The sequence below is a fragment of the Nicotiana tomentosiformis genome, chromosome 3 (assembly GCF_000390325.3).
Source record: "Nicotiana tomentosiformis chromosome 3, ASM39032v3, whole genome shotgun sequence".
Classification (NCBI taxonomy): Eukaryota; Viridiplantae; Streptophyta; class Magnoliopsida; order Solanales; family Solanaceae; genus Nicotiana; species Nicotiana tomentosiformis.
In genome coordinates this window covers 110,944,918-110,958,729 of record NC_090814.1, presented here as the reverse complement: position 1 = coordinate 110,958,729, position 13,812 = coordinate 110,944,918, and the positions used below count along the sequence as shown (strand labels likewise).

Sequence of the window (13,812 nt, the reverse complement as noted above, 5' to 3'; positions counted from 1 at the left end):
TAAGATTTGACTAAATTCAAGAAATTGACATGTTAAAGGTTTAATTTATACTCAGATAAATTGCCAACTCAAAAAAAATAATCCAAAATGAAAATGACCCCTCAACTCTAGTATCCTGCTGTGTTCTTTCCGAATTATGAGTTGGAGTCTTTGGCGTATTGAAACAGAATTCAATTCCTTATACAATAAGCTTAAAGTCATTATCATGTACTATAATATTTGGGGATTTTCCTTGTATGTATGCATTAAAACTTGATTATCATTCAATTTGTCGCTTTAATAATTATGGAAAATAGAAAAATGCGGAAATGTTGACAAAGTATAAATAGACCAAATCAACAGATCTGGTAGAATTCTGAGATATCCTGTTCCCATTTGTAGTAGCCTAGTAGGACTGTAAACTTCTTGGAAATAAATCAATAATTTGTCCACATGTAAATTGGAGACTTTATTCAGTATTAACTAAAACAATTTTTTATGTTTTAAATACTTTTATTTAAGTGTTAATGATACTTTTACTTTTATATTCCAAATTACATTACACATCAAAATAGTACTTAAATTTTGAATAAGTTATATATGTACAGTAATATTTACGTGAGAAATAAAAATAGTGACAGAACATTGTCTTAGTGATATAGAATTTTGTATGTAGAACCAACTGTTGTTTTAGCCGCGCCAAATCTTAAGTCGTGATTATGTTTTCTAATGTGAACCCAAAATACACCATACGAATATACATTCATAAAGGGAGAAAACGTATGTGCATTGCCAATATTAATTATTCGAGCTATCTATCAAGCACTAGTGTTATGAATTATTATAGTAAGTATTTGAGAATTGCAAACAAGAAAAAACAATAAAATTCATCCTTACCCTACCAAGCACTAGTGTTATGATAAGTATTTGACCCCACGTTTATATTTACACTAAATTAAATAATTTAATTCTAATTATTCAAGATTTGAATGCACTAAGGGGTCGTTTGGTAGGATGCAATACAGAAAATAATGCATGCATTAGCTTTTGAAATTACTAATCTCTTGTTTGGTAAATCTTTTCAACCTATGTATTATTAATGCAAGTATAAGTTATACAACCTATTTGGTATTATCCTATGTATAACTAATACATAGCAAAGCATGGTATTAGCAATACCAAAACTATTAATGCATGCATTAGCATGGTTAAAGATAAAATTGTCCTTAAAGTCCCTTAAAGCTAAAGAATATGGAGGGCATTTTTGTAAACAACTAATTTTCTTAAAAATTATACAATGCATTTTGATTTTTATTACACCCGTAACGACCCGACTTTTCGTTTTAAGAAGTTACGCCTCGTTCATCAACTTAAGGTCTAGAATAATTTCGTAATATGTATTATGACCCGCGTGAGTGGTCGAGTTTGGTTCTCGGAAGATTCGAAATTTAATTTAAAGAACAATTCTCATTTTTGAAGTTTAAATAGAAAGAGTTGATCGGAGAGCTGACTTTTGAGCAAACGGCTCCGGAATGGAACTTTGATAATGTCAATAGCTTCGTATGGTGATTTCTGACTTAGACGTGTGTCCGAATTTGGATTTGAAAGTCCGTAGAACAATTCGACGCATTTTGGTGAAAGTTGGAAAATAGAAGATTTTTGAAAAAGTCCGACCGAAGGTTGAATTTTTTATAACAAGGTCGGATTTTGATTCCGAAAATTAGAATAGCTCCATTACGTCATTTATGACTTGTGTGCAAAATTTGAAGTCATTCCGGATTGATTTGATACGTTTCGACGCAAAATATAGAAGTTGGAAGATTTGAAAATACATAATTCGATTCGATGCACGATTCGTAATTTCGGCGCTGTTTGACGTGGTTTGAAACCTCGACTAAATTTGTATTGTATTTTGGGACATGTTGATATATTTGGTTAAAGTCCCGAGGGTCTCAGGTAGATTTCGGAAGGTTAACGGAGCAATTTGGGCTTGAAGGAAACTACTGAAAAATGGCAACAGCTAGTGGAATCGCTTCTGCGATGCCATGGCCGCAGAAGCGAGGCATTCACCGCAGAAGCGAAGATGGAAGGGCATGGCAGTAGTCGTAGGTGCAAAGAAATTCACGCACTTGCGGAAGCGCAGAAGCGACTGCTTTCGCAAATGCACAGGTTGCATCGCACCTGCGAATGCGCAGAAGCGGAGAGGGGTCCGCAGTTGCGATGGGGTTGTTGCCCGTGGTCTGTCACAAAAGCGAGAAGGGTCTCGCAAAAGCGGCTTCGCAGAAGCGCAAATTTTGTCCGCAGAAGCGAAAACTGGGCAGAAACATAAGGATTGAACTTGGTCATTTTTCCATTTTCGTTTTAGATTTTTGGAGCTCGATTTTGGGCGATTTTGGAGGGATTTTTCACAAGCTTGGTTGGGGTAAGTGTTCTATATCCTAATGTGATTATATTTTATGAATCTATGGTTATATTCATCATTTATTTCGGATTTAAATGGAAGAAATCAAGATTTTTGTAAAATCTTCCAAAAACGAAAATTCAAGATTTAGAGGATGATTTGTTATTGGAATTCGATAAAATTGGTATGGTTGAACTCGTATCGGAATGAGTGTTCGAATTTCATGAAAATTATGTCGAGTTCTGAGAGGCGGGCCATGCGTTGACTTTTGTTGACTTTTTGGAATAAATTTTAAAGTCGACGTATTATTATCCGGAATTATTTTCGATGAATTTTAATAAAGTTGTACAATTAATTTGGATAGATTTGAGCTGTCCGGAGGTTAATTCAAGCAAGAAGGCGATTTTGGAATATCGGCATAACTTCAAAAAAGAAAGTATCTTGCCTAACCTTGAGTGGGGGAATTACCCCTTAGGCATTGAGTCTTATGTGAAAATTGTGTAATTGAAAGTCATGTACGCGAGGTGACGAGTACGTACTCGGGCTTATATGTACAAAATTTATTCGTTTAAAGTTTTAGGCATTTTTTTGTATTAAATTGGATAATTGTTAGCATTTAGTAAATCCTTGAATTATCACGCCTCATTCCTTATTTGTCGACTTTGTATTTTATATAATAATTTGGTGTTATTGTCACTTGAATTTTATGTGAATTCCGTATATTTGTTGATTTGATATTTTTCTTGGAATTAAATTCATGATGGAATCCTTATCTGCAAATATTTATTAAATAAGTTTAAATTGAGGAGTTAATATAATTATCAAGAATTTGGATTAATGAAGGCGTTGCCCTATGCTGAGAATTTTTTACCTCTGTTAATTGTTTTGAGGTTTTATATACGTTGTGTGGAGCCTTGGGCTATTTATGGAGAGATTTATTGATTCTGCTACATATTTGGAATTTGGTTGTGGTCAGAGGCAAATTATGATATAAATTGTTGTATTATGTTGTGGTTTAAACACTCTCCTTGATGTTATTTATGCTTCCTACCTTGCTTGTTAATAATATGCATGTGCTTGGTAAGGAAGAGTGTAAAGCATGAAGGGTGATGTTATGCCATTTGAGAGTGTAAAGCATGAAGGGTGATGCCGTGCGATTTAAATTATATTATCATGTGAGGGAGAGCGTCAATCACGAAGGGTGATGTCGTGCCATTTGAGAGTGTAAAGCACGAAGGGTGATGTCGTGCCATTGAGAGTGTAAAAGCACGAAGGGTGATGCCATGCTCTTTCATTTATATTATCATGTGAGGATGAGAGTAAAATCACGAAGGATGATGTCGTGCCATTATTTTTATATTATCATATATTCATGGCACGAAGGGTGTTTCCGTACAGGCGAGGACGAGAGACATACATTATATTGTGATATCGTTTTGTTATATATATATATATATATATATATATATATATATATATATATATATATATATATTCATACTTTTATCTTCAGATGTTATTGTGTGATCACGCCCAACTATGCCTCGTAAAAAGGACTAAGCAGTCGCAACAAATATAATCCGATTCAAGTCCGGAGTCGAATCCCACAGGGAACTAACCTATTTACTACAACTTTTAACAATGCTAATGATAAGCTCAAACAATTTCCGGATGCAAGATTTTTAATAGAGCATAAGTGGAATTTATTTATCTAATGAAAAATGATAACAAAATTAGCAATAATCAAGAATAAGGTTGAATTCAAAGATTAAAAGGATCTAGAGCTATTGATTTCCCCAATTGCTGGACTAATTCCTGACACGTTAGCTATAATCTCGCCGTAATACTCTATGAGGATTATGAGTTCCGGGCTACCGTAATTATCTCTCGATCAATTACGATAATTTATTAGAAGCATTCTCTCGAACTACTCTAGTTAATAATTTATGCAACTCGGAATTATCCCACCAAAGCTTCGTTATCTCTAACCCTGCTTTTAAATTCAAGTAATAATCTCTTAACTTATCCGAAAGTGGTATTGTTCAATAACAATCTAACCAAGTGTTCTTTCTCAAGCAACACAAGGTAACTAGACACGATTAATCAATGGCCCTTTCAATTAATCAAAACACAACACATAGTTGAACAATTATAGAATAAGAACGGCTCAATTATATCTAAACATAGTCAAAACTTCATCCAACAATTGGTTCCATCAACACTAGATGATGGCTTTAGCTACTCATACTAATGGATAAAAATTCACTATAACAATTCATAATCAACAATGGAACTAAGAAGAAGAAGATGAAAACTCTTAGAAAATTCTCCGTCTTCTCTCTCTTGTTCTTGCCTCCAAAATCTCCTAAAAAAAGCTCTTCCTCTCTTCTGGGCGAATTAGGCTTCATATAGGTTTAGGTTAGTTGCCTTAGAAATTAAATAATTTCCCCCTGAGTTGTTGGCCTCCGTCCGCCAGTCCGCGGCCGTGGATTCGACCGTGGATTTCAGCCAGTGTTCTGCCTCCAGTGTGCGGTCCAATTCGCGGTCAACTCCGTTGCCGCACACTTGGAAGGGACCTCCCCGCTTGCTTTTCTCGCTCCTTTTCGACTAGGCTAACCTTCGATTGGCCTTCCACACTCCATATTGACTCTAAAACACTCTTTCGCTTCCTCCTAGCTCGAAGTGGCTCCTGCAAAGCATAAAATTCTTAATTAGAGCATTTTGTTATCTTTTAGCATTCAAATATCAATAAAGTGCGGCTAAATTAGAGTATAAATAGTGTCTAAATTGATAAATATAGCCTACTATCAACACCCCATACTTAAACCATTGCTCGTCCCCGAGCAATCAAACAACACTCTACATAGGCCTAACTTCACTGAGCGACTTCCCTAACTCGTCACACCAAGAATATTTCACATAGTTTGAGTATACATTAGTATAACATCTACACCTCAAGAGTAGACTCCCGTGAGCCACGCAATATTCCTAACCGCCTTACTTACTCTATTCAGAAGTCTAGACTTACCTCTCCTTCGTGAATCAAGTTCCTGCTCACTACAAAAGAGACTCATTCCACAATCAATAAAATTCACGCACATTGAGGAACTTCAAAATAAACAGAATTCACTCACCCTCAGAAATGATATTCTTGTGCCACAGAAAATGCTCCATAGGCTTGCCCGTAGTATACTACTCTACTAATTGAGCTTGTTCAATCTAGGATCAAGTAGGACTTTATTTGGCTGTAATGTAGGCTGCAGGTCGGATAGGATATATTTGGATATAATAGTGACTACACCTCCCCAAGCACTTTAATACATATATTTTATAATCAAGCCCACACTTAAGTTAAATCAATATTTTCACCTTCAACACCACGTAAATTACCCCACACTTCTTTGAGCATAATCACCTTAAAAGCCACCACAGAATATTACTAATCAACATGATACACTATTAACACATGATATATTTTTTTTAATAAGGTGCACCTTTCTCCTGATTTCCCTAGTTCCACTCAAAAGCCCCACCAACTACCCCACACTTTATCCTTTATAGATTCATAGTAATTCAAGTGCTTACGAGAGGTAAAGGGTTCAAAAAGATGGTCAATTCAAACAAGGGATAAGGCTTGTAATGTGTTTGCCAAGGAAACAGGATTACAGGCTCAACGGGGTTAACTACGATACATAAAAAATAGGTGGGTGGAATATGTATATATATGGTTCAATAAAGAAATGCCTATATCACTTCCCAGACTAAATAAGACTACTATTTCGCTTTGCAGACACACAAGGCAAGTTCTAGGGATCAAATGTCGTGCACAGAACACCACAAGCCTCACATATACATGGCATATGACTCACTCCAGATCGGATCATCAAACACTTAGATTAGAGTACTTAAGCTAAATTAAGAACATACAGTTTAAGGCATTCTTACAAGAGTCAACAAATGAGCCTAAGCGCCACACTAAGTACCCGCTATATTCAAGGCATTACAAAGTTAAGAGATCCTATTCTAATCCTGCCCATAGCCCATAAGTTCCTAACTAAAAAATAAAAACTAACTACACCCGGTTCAAATGAAACCCTTGGAAAAGAACCGTGGTTTAAAAAAAAACTAAGGGGGAATTGATACACTACTACAAAAGAAAATCCACGCTCACCGCACCATTTTTTTTTTACTTTTAACAAAAAAAAAATTCTTTCGACTTTAGTCCCTCAAGAAACCCGTCGAATGATATCTATCGTCGGGACAAGTCGAAAATTATTTATGTAAATAAACTACATAACTATTCTACATACAACATACAACAAAGTATCCCCCACCCCACACTTAAAAAGATGGCATGTCACCATGTCATACAAAATAAAGTAATGCGAGGTAAAGGAACTTCCCTGGTGGATCAGTCTTGATCGGAGATAGTGCCAGGGTCGAGGTGACATGCCCTCCTAGCGCACGTAGCCAGCCCATGATTTTCTTCTCTGACTTCGCATTTTGGGTGGCCAAGGCATCAACGCTAGCCCCCAATTCCGTGATGGAAGTGCGCAGCCCTGCCATATCCTGTTCTAAGGATGTCATCCGTGTACTCCGTCTGACCTGGGGTTGTCCTTCAGCCACTACAGCTTGTTCCTGGGGGCGAGGCAGGTTCAACCTCCTCCTACCCTTCATCGCCCTCCTCCGGTGCACTAGAATCGTCACTATGAGTTGCCCCAGGTGCCACCGGGTCTTTCTCGATGGTCACTTTGTCTGCCCGGAACTTTGCTTCTTTCTTCACCATGCCATCCGCATTTGGGTTCTCAGGCATCCTTGCTGCCTGGCACAATCTAGTGACCAGAGAGGGGAAAAAGAACCCATACCTCTTATGTGGTGAACGGACGAACATCTCAGACTGAATAACCTGGGCCACATCAAAATCGTGGCCATTCATGAAGCACCAGATCAAGGAAGCTCTCGGACCATTTACCTCCGTGGTGTTGTGGGACGGCAGCAAGCGACTGTTGATGATGTACAACTAGAACTTTCCTTCAAAAGTGAGTGAGGCAGAGTGTAGCTTCGATCCCGGCACAACCCACACTACCTCTTTGTCTGGTGCACAGATAGTTCTGAAAAACCTGTTCCATGTGATGGGTTCTCGCTTGTAAGTATCATAGAAATCCTCCTCCCCATTGAATACATGCAATCAATACACTCTCCTGATGGCTTCTATCGAGGCATCCACCCTCGTGTGTCGCACAGTGCATATTCTATCCTCATGTTCGGGGCAATTGGCATAGAACTCCCGGACAAGCATTAAGTTACCCTCCTCCGGCTCTTCGAAAAATTTGTCCAACCTGCGCCTGATCAACTCCCAATACATATTATGGCACTCATCCTAGAGGGACGCCCTGTCAATACCCCTCTCCGGTACAGGTTTTTTAGTGGCCTTTAAATTAAAACGGTCTTGGGCAGCTCTGGAGACAAACCTGGTACGATCAAACTGAGTTGCACTGGCCGGTGCCTGTGCCCGGGATGAACCTCCATGACCACTTGATGAGGCTCCGATGGTGCGTCTCTTCTTTGAAGGTGTCATGGTACCTACATAACAAACACTACTATAAGTAATCGGCGAAATATGGGAACCAATGGCGGTTACTCAGACTCCACTCGCACAATTGGTCACAATTTACATTCAAACTCATTGTGGCAATTCAACAAACACTTAAGGTGCATATACCCCCCAAGTTACCCAAAGCCCCAATTAAACTTCCATTCCTCACAAACTCAACAATGTCTTCCCCCAATTCAACAAAATCTATTAGCCTTACATGCCACATATATACTACAATCCTAAACCAAGACAAGAGTACCCATGATTCTACTATCCTACACATACAATAGCAAAGGAAAAGAATGGGAAAAATAAAAAATAAAAAAAAATAAAATACTAAGAAAGAGTAATAGAATCATGTTACTTACTTGGAGATCTTAGGAGGAACGGAGATTGGGGATTGGTTGAGTGGAGAATAGGAGAAAGTAGAAAAAGCTTGTTGATGAGAGAAATTTTGAGGGAGAGGGAGAAGGGTGTGTGTGTTTTAGGGGAAGGGGGAAGGGTTTTAGATTTTGTTAAGGGGGAGGGAAAGAAGAGGTGGGGGAATGGGCGGTTAGGGAGGGGGGGTTAAGTAAAAAAGAAAAAAAAATTAATACCAAATTCTGAACCTGGTGCCGCCTAATCTGCGGTCGCGGATGAGGAACAGTGAGGAGGACAAAATCCGCGGTCAAGTCCTTGGGTACGGATGGGGAGGCAGTGGTCTGTGCAAAATCCGCGGCCTACTCCGCGGTCCAATCCGCGGCCGCGGATATCGATCTCCAGTAAATTTTTGTCTTTTTCGCACTTTACCTATCTTCGGGTTAATTTCGTCCCCCGAATCATTCCGATGCGCATAATTTTATCCCTGCACATTAGTAGCTCGGTAAATGCCATTCAAAATCAATTACAAATACAAGAGTAAAGAAAAATAATGGGTTGCCTTACAAAAAGCACCTGAGTTAACGTCGCGGCACAACGATTTACAACAAACCATGGGTTGCCTCCCAGGAAGCGCCTGATTTAACGTCGCGGCACGATGCAGGCTTTCATTATTACTCTTCGCTCGTGTATTGGGGCTCTTCCAAAGATATCACCACTCTATCCCCCTTTTCTTCGACCATTCCAAGGTAATGTTTCAACCTTTGCCCATTCACCGTGAACTTATTTGTCCCATCTTCGAATTTAATTTCTACAGCTCCACTTGAGAACAGTTGCACCAATTTCTACAGGGTCCTAACCATCGGGACTTCAACTTACCCGGAAACAATCTCAATCTTGAGTTGTATAACAACACTAGATCTTGGGGTTTGAAGTTCCGATCTAGAATGTGCTTATCATGCATCATTTTCATCCTTTCTTTGTACAATCTTGCATTCTCAAATGCATGGAACCTGAATTCCTCGAGTTCATCTAACTCAGTGACTCTGCTGGTGCCTGCGGTCTCCATATCCAAATTCAACTGCTGCAGTGCCTAAAAGGCTTTATGTTCGAGCTTTACCGGAAGATGGCATGCTTTTCCAAACACCAACTTCTATAGTGACATAACAATTGGAGTTGTAAATGCTGTGCGGTACGCCCATAATGCATTTTCCAACTTCTTTGCCCAATCAGTCCTTGTCGCATTTACTGTCTTGGTCAGGACACTTTTGATTTCCCTGTTGGACACTTCAACTTGCCCGCTCGTCTGTGGGTGGTACGGTGTGGCTACCTTATGGCGAACTCCATACTTTTCCAACAGCCGTGCGAATGCTCTATTACAAAAATGGGTTCCACCATCACTAATTATAGCTCTCGGGGTGCCAAAACGTGTGAAGATGTTTTTCTTTAGGAAGCCTGTCACCACTTTTGCATCATTGGTTGGTAGAGCCACCGCTTCGACCCATTTGGAGACATAGTCAATTGCTACCAATATGTATTTGTTACCATACGAGCTGACGAAAGGCCCCATAAAGTCAATCCCCCACATGTCAAAAACCTCCACCTCTTGAATTGTGGTCATCGGCATCTCGTGACGTCGAGATATGTTGCCTGTCCTTTGGCACTCATCGCAACTTTTTACCCAAGCATAGGCATACTTTAACAGAGTTGGCCAATACAACCCCGGTTCTAACACTTTTGTTGCTGTCTGGATTCCTTCAAAGTGTCTACCATATGGTGAAGCATGGCAAGCCTGCAAAACATAAGGTTGATCTTTCTCTGGAATACACCTCCGGATCATGTTATCTACACATATTCTAAAAAGTAGAGGTTCATCCCAATAATAAGATCGACAATCGCGAAAGAACTTTTTGTTTTGAATTGAAGAAAGTTCATAAGGTACAATATTGCTTGCTAAATAGTTAGCAATATCAGCATACCATGGCGACTCCTCCGTTGTCACAGTGAGTAACTGTTTAACCGGGAATGTCTCTATTATATCTTCAACCTCCATCTTCTTTTTAGCTCCTTCCAACCTTGAGAGGTGGTCTGCCACTTGATTGTCCGTCCCTATTCTGTCATCCTCCTCTTGCAGTATCACATCCACGACCTCCACTAGCGAGCAATTTGCAAATTCGCTGGGTCTTCTCATGGATTGTTGAACGTTGAATATTATTTCTTCATTGTTCAACCTCATTTTCAACTCTCCAGTCTCACAATCAATCAATGCTCTCCCAGTGGCTAAGAACGGCCTTCCCAGAATGATGGGTATATCTTCATCCACTTGACAGTCTAGATTAACGAAGTCTGCAGGGAATACAAACTTCCCCACTTGAACAAGCACATCATCAAGAATTTTTGTCGGTCTTTTGACTGTGCGATCAGCCAGTTGCAACAACATTGAGGTCGGTCTAGCTCTTCCAATGCCCAGTTTTGTATAGATTGCCAAGGTAATCAAGTTTGTACAGGCCCCAAAGTCACACAATGCTTTAGAAAAAGCATAACTCCCAATAGTGCATGGAATAGTGAAACTACCTGGTTCAGACACTTTTTGAGCCATAGGTCTTGTCACTACAGTGCTGCAGGTCTACGTCAGAGTTACAGTGGACAGGTCCTGGAAGTCAAATTTTCGCGACATCAGATCCTTCATCATTTTTGCATACCCTGGAATTTCCCTCAAAGCATCCATCAGTGGATATTCAATTGAATTTGTCGAAGCATTTCCATGAATTTCCTGTATTAATAATCTTTCTTTTGATTTTCCAATCTCTGAGAGAATGGTGCAGGAGTCAACCTCTGCCCACTGCTTGGTGTCTTTTCTTTGTTGGAAGCTTTTTCTACCACCTGTTCTGAGAGTTGTTCACCTTCCTTCTCCTTACCCTTGTCAAAATGTGCTTGTTCAATTATAACCTCGGTGAGCTTTGCTGACTCATCTGCCTCTAATATAACTGGAGTAGTTGGCATAGTCTCTCTTCTAGATTGAGCAACTTCTTGCTCTCTGTCTAAATCTCTTCCATTCCTGAGACTCAATGCCATTAGCTGATTTGGGTTATGTTCCTTTGGGTTAATATTTGTATCTGCAGGCAATGTTCCTTGTGGGAGATTGTTCAAGGCCATAGACAGCTGTCCCAATTGAGTTTCAATGCCTTTGATTGCCGAATCATGTGGTGCTAACTTTTCTTGTATCTTATCATTTGTCCCAATAAGTTGTTGTAGCATGCCCCTGATTTCTTTCATGTTGTTGTCCTGCTGTTGATGAGGTGGTTGGTAGGCCAACTGTTGCTGGTGCTGCTGATTATAGCCATGTTGCCTTTGATAAGGCACGACTTGGCCTTGTGGTCGTGCGCTTCCTGGATTGGGGTTGTGTTGTGGCTGGTTTGGTCTGTACTACTGGTTTGGTGCTGGTCCCCATTGCTGCCCACCTTGCCTCTGACCTCCGAAATTGTTGACATAATTCATGTCCCTCTCTGAAGCCATGGTTGTCATTCTCTCTACTCCACGAGCATACATATGACTGGTTTATGCAAGGAGTGCACAAGCCTCCATTTGTTGTATCAATAATGTGCACTTGCTTTGTACCCATCTCATCAATTTTCTTTGTCAGTAAGCTCATCTGGATCATGAGAGTGGCTATGTTCTCTACATTGGAATTATTTGGGTCAAGAGCAACAGAATGCACTATTGGTGTAAGTGTCATACCTCTAGTCATCCAACCTGAATTTTGAGCCATCTTGTCGAGAAGAATCTTGCACTCTGTGAACGTTTTGCTCAAAAATGCACCCCCAGCTGAAGCATCTACATTGGCCTTCAAACTGTCTGCCAAACCCATGTAGAATCTCTGTCCTAGCATCTGATCTGGAATGCCATGGTGTGGACAGTTCACTAGGATACCCTTAAACCTCTCACAGGTTTCTTGCAAGGTCTCAGCCGGTTTCTGCCTGAACTGCAATATCTCATCAATTTGCCTTGCAGTCTTGTTGGGAGGAAAAAACTTGTTTAAGAACTGCTTGACTAATTCTTCCCAAGCAGCAATGGAGTTTATTGGGAGTGAATTCAGCCAAGTTTGAGCCTCTCTAGTCACCAAGAATGAGAACAATAGTAGTTTAATTGCTTCAGGAGTCACATTCGGTTGTCTTTAAGTCACACAAATTGATAGGAAGTTCTTCAGATGTTGTTGTGGGTCTTTGATGTATGAACCGGAGAACAGTCCCTTATTCTGTAACAAGTGCAGCATATTGTTGGTAATCTGAAATGTCTCCGCTTGTATCTGAGGAACAGCAATGACGGTGGCCAGGTTATCAGCAGTTGGTTGTGCCCAATCATAAAGAGCAGCTTCTGGCATAAGAGGTGCCACCATTCTATTGTTTGGGTCAACACGATTATTCCGATTGTTTACGTTGACTTCATCCACGTTGTCCATTTCACTTTCGAGTTGGTTTTTTTGTTTTAACCGTTTGTTCTTCTTGTTGGCACGATTCAATACCCTGAATGCTTTCTCGGGGTCTGAGAGTCCTTCAAAAAGTTCACCAGTCCTCAAAAAGCTTTTAGGCATACACCTGAGTCACAGAAGAGTTCAAACGTAAGAATTACAATGGAAATATTTTAACACCGTAGGAAGTTGATCTAAACTAAGAATCCTAGCAATTCTTCTAAGTTGTAATAAATAACACCGTTAGTTCCCCAGCAATGGCGCCAAAATTTGATCACGCCCAACTATACCTTGTAAAAAGGACTAAGCGACCGCAACAAATATAATCTGATTCAAGTCCGGAGTCGAATCCCACAGGGAACTAACCTATTTACTACAACTTTTAACAATGCTAATGATAAGCTCAAACAATTTCCGGATGCAAGATTTTTAATAGAGCATAAGTGGAATTTATTTATCTAATGAAAAATGACAATAAAATTAGCAATAATCAAGAATAAGGTTGAATTCAAAGATTAAAAGGATCTAGGGCTATTGATTTTCCCAATTGCTGGACTAATTCCTGACACGTTAGCTATAATCTCGCCGTAATACTCTATGAGAATTATGAGTTCCGGGCTACCGTAATTATCTCTCGATCAATTACGATAATTTATTAGAAGTATTCTCTCGAACTACTCTAGTTAATAATTTATGCAACTCGGAATTATCCCACCAAAGCTTCGTTATCTCTAACCCTGCTTTTAAATTCAAGTAATTAATTTTTTAACTTACCCGAAAGTGGTGTTGTTCAACAACAATCTAAGTAAGTGTTCTTTCTCAAGTAACACAAGGTAACTAGACACGATTAATCAAGGGCCCTTTCAATTAATCAAAACACAACACATAGTTGAACAATCATAGAATAAGAACGGCTCAATTATATCTAAACATAGTCAAAACTTCATCCAACAATTGGTTCCATCAACTCTAGATGATGGCTTTAGCTACTCATACTAATGGATAAAAATT

At 39.4% G+C, this 13,812-nt stretch overlaps 1 non-coding gene across 1 annotated transcript; it reads left to right on the top strand.

The window, feature by feature from the left end:
* Nucleotides 1-12,232: 12,232 nt before the first annotated feature.
* LOC117278223 (small nucleolar RNA R71) lies at nucleotides 12,233-12,339 on the top strand. Its single transcript, XR_004508555.1, has one exon. It is a non-coding gene; the product is annotated as a small nucleolar RNA R71 (small nucleolar RNA).
* The last annotated feature ends 1,473 nt before the right edge of the window (nucleotides 12,340-13,812 follow it).